A 4,023-nucleotide genomic window follows, 5' to 3' on the forward strand; every position below is an offset into this window, starting at 1 on the left:
GGTATTCAATCATAACCAGCCTGGTCAGGAGAAACACTTGGTTTCAGGATCCTGTACATACAATAAATGCTTATTATTATATGTTTGCTGGATTGACAAATCCTTGGCTTGAAGGTGACATTCTTATTCCTGGTTAAAAACCTTCCGTGTTTTCAGGATACAGAGGGAGACAGCTGTGGGTAAGGGTGCAAATAGTGGGTGGGTTGCCTTGGAAAAATTGTAAGGAACCCACTCCTCTCTTTATTTTTAGCACCCTAAAACAATCAGCAGCACGATATAGAGATCTGGGGAGGGGGTGGCCCAAAATAGAGGTCCCCCCCTCCCCATTTTATGCAGCACGCCATGCTTTTTCTTGGGAAAGAACTACACTTGGCTTTGGTGTGACTTGGTTATTATGCTAAACTAATCCATCACACCAAAGTTCAAATAAATAGCGTCAAAATGCAGCGAGCCAACCTTTGCTTCTTATCGATTGCGGGGGGGGGGAGGGTTTCGTGACATTGTTTTGCTATTTCCATCTCCTTATTGAAAAGAGAGAAGGCAACCTGCTCAGAACCACAACAGTGTATAGGGCAAATGAATAAACGCAGAAATAATAATAATAATAATAAATACAGATCACAGAGCCTCTAAAGCATTCTCAAGTTTTTCCACACTTAACGACCATTGCAGCAGCCCCACGGTCACATGATCAAAATTCAGATGCTCGGCAACTGGCTCATACTGACGATGGTCGCAGCGTCCCGGGGTCACGTGATTTCCCCTTTTGCGACTGTCTTGACAAGCAAAGTCAATGGGTAAGCCAGATTTCCCTTAACGGTGGCAAGAGAGGTTGTAAAATGGAGCGAAATTCACTGAACGGCTGTCTTGCTTAACGAGGGAAATTGGGGGCTCTCCCATTTTCGTCGTAAGTCGAGGACTTCCCTTTAATCCCATTTCCCATGCAGCCTGCCCATCATATTGACAGGCACGGGCTTTTTCAGAGAAGAAACAATAGTGATAAAATTATCAACATGTAGAATTATGTGTGATAATGCAGAGCAGCTGAATTGTGTAGCAATTTTGGGGCAGGGGCCCTGAGCAATCCAGAGTTTTGTGCAAAGAAATAAAGGGTATGATTTATTCCTGTAAAACTTTTCAATTAAAAAAAAAAGATTTATTCCCTTTTATTATAAATGCCGTTCAGCGACTCTGTCCATCAGCTATAACAATGGAACATTATGCTCTCTTAGCAGGTGCATATTAAGCGACACACATAAGACACACACAAACACACACGCACACAATTTTCTTTTATTTAAAAAAAAAAAGCACACGCATAATCCACCGGCTTGGTCTTCCAATCCATCTTGAGACTGCAGATATTATTTTAAATACCTTAATTGCTTCGCGGCTTAAGTGCTGTGGGTGTCTGGAGGAGTCACAGAGGGAAAAGGACGGCCCCGAGCGATGGACGTGGCCCTGGGCCCCCCTAAACCCACCACTCTCCAGGTGAGTGACTACGTCTCCGTTAATGCCCAACTACCGGAATTGTAGTCTGCCGTATCTGAGGATAGGGAAGATTTGTGCGCCGTCCTGAATTACGCAGATGAGATAGGTAGCCATATGGAGGAGGAGGAAATCTACCTGTTCTTTCTGACATTCTCCTCCTCCTCCTCTCTTCCTCCTCCCTCTCCACAAATCCCACTCCCTTCTAGCACTGATGATGTTACCTAGTTGGGCCATGAAAGGTCTGCAAGAAAACCACAAGTTCAGAGAGCATCTTGGACCCCACAGTTCTCCTCCTCCTCCTGCTTCTACTCCTCCTCCTCCTGCTTCTCCTTCTCCTCCTCCTCCTCCTCCTGCTTCTACTCCTCCTCCTCCTCCTCCTCCTCCTGCTTCTCCTCCTCCTCCTCCTGCTTCTCCTCCTCCTCCTCCTCCTGCTTCTCCTCCTCCTCCTGCTTCTCCTTCTCCTCCTCCTCCTCCTCCTCCTGCTTCTCCTCCTCCTCCTCCTGCTTCTCCTCCTCCTCCTCCTGCTTCTCCTCCTCCTCCTCCTGCTTCTCCTCCTCCTCCTCCTGCTTCTCCTCCTCCTCCTCCTCCTCCTGCTTCTCCTCCTCCTCCTCCTCCTGCTTCTCCTCCTCCTCCTCCTGCTTCTCCTCCTCCTCCTCCTGCTTCTCCTCCTCCTCCTCCCCTCCTTCCCCCTCTCCAAAGCGGCTGTGGAGAAGCCAGAATGACCTCTTACCAGACATTGAAATTGATTCCTTGCAGAAGCTTTTAAGAATTTGGAATTCAGCCAGAACCAAACTTATTTCCTGCCAAGGCAGCCCGTGAATCTGTGGGCATCATCAGGAACCAAGCAAGTTGACTGTAAGCAAGAATACTGTCGGAAAGGGATGTGACCTTTCTTGGAACGCTGTTGTTAAGACGCACCATCTCTCGTGCCCTCGTTCTTCAAAAATAAATAAATAAATAAATTTGAGAAGAGCTAGAGACAAACTTAACAAACAAACTCTTGCTTAGTAGGGGTTTTTTCCCCCCAGTTTAACAATTGATTCATTGTGGCACAACAATACATTCATGGCGAAGAAAGCATGGGAATTGTGACAGTCTCTTTCATCTGGCCACAGTCGCAACACGAACCAACAATTTCAAAGTTGGACAAAGTCAAATTAGAAATAAGGCACAATAGCTAGATTGGTCAGCTTGAAAATGGGACAAGCTTGACCGTTGGGACAGGCGACCCAGAGAAACAGTAGGGATCAAATTCTCCATCACATCAAAGTCTCCGTTACGCAAGAAACACCCCCAGCCTGGCCAGATCACACTGTGTTGGGCTTAAAGATGGCGAAAACAAATGATTTCAGGGGTGCCCCTGGGATCTTTTATGTACAGTGCTGCAACTGTCCTCAACCTGGTTCTGAGGTCCAGATGGGTGGAACTCAATGCTCAATCAATTCCTCGGACAGCAGGGGGGGGGAGAAACAAACAAACGGTTGGGTTGAAGTCCATCGGAGGATCTCCAGATTGAGGAACATTGCCTTCTCCTGATGTTGAGATTTGAAAGGTAGAAAGCTCAATCAGAAGTGGAGACTTTGAGGTCTTCAGGAACAGAATAACAGAATAACCCACTGGCCACTTTCTTCACAACTTGCGTGGCCTGCTATAGAAAACCCACCAGCAATGAAGAAGAAAGACTCCACTAAAGCTATCCCCGAGTGGGCCAGTCTCTCCTCCTCCTCCTCCTCCTCCTCCTCCTCCTCCTCCTCCTCCTTCTCCTCTTCCTCCTCCAGCCAACATTTCTGTTGCCTTCCAGCCAAACAACCCTGGATCAACATTCAACAGGCTCCAGTAAGCCTCCCACCCACCCCCGTCCCCCACCCCAGAAAAAAAAGTGCATAGATGCTGGGGGGAAAAAAACCTCCCAAGAGGAGGTAGGAGGAGGTTACAAACCAATTTGGATTTGTGGTCCAGCCCTTGTTGTGTTGATGGTCATGCAAATGCCTGAATCTTGGATAGAAAATCCTGACGCGTTATATATTGCTTAACTGATTATTCGGTTTATCATAAATATATATATAGATATATATATTTATATTTATATATGTTATATTTATATATATGTATATATATAGAATATTTTTTAGATGTAAGATCCTACTATCGGATTATAAAAGCAGGGGGTATTGCATTACTCAGATCAGGAAGGGGGTGGTGGAAAAGGGTCTCCATGCATTTAGACATGCTTCCAAAGTTTAGTTTAAAAAGTTCACCATGCGGGTCCCGATAATGCCCCTCGGCTTGCTATCTGTTCAGAAGACAGCTGTCTCTCCTCGGGGTGGGGAACCCCAAAGAGAGTTGAAAGGGAAGGTGACTTTGTCTCTGTGCACGCACGCAGTTTTGCCATGGAGGACTTAGAGTTTTCCCCAGCCCCGGGTCCTGGTGGCTAAAGGTATTTATAGGTAGGTCTATAGATTTTTTGTCCCTTGCTTCTTCAAGGAAGTCCAGCTGCCCATTAATCCAGACGTCGGTTCCTTCTCCAGGTGG

The sequence above is a fragment of the Vipera berus genome, assembly GCF_964194415.1.
Source record: "Vipera berus genome assembly, chromosome: 14".
NCBI lineage: Eukaryota > Metazoa > Chordata > Lepidosauria > Squamata > Viperidae > Vipera > Vipera berus.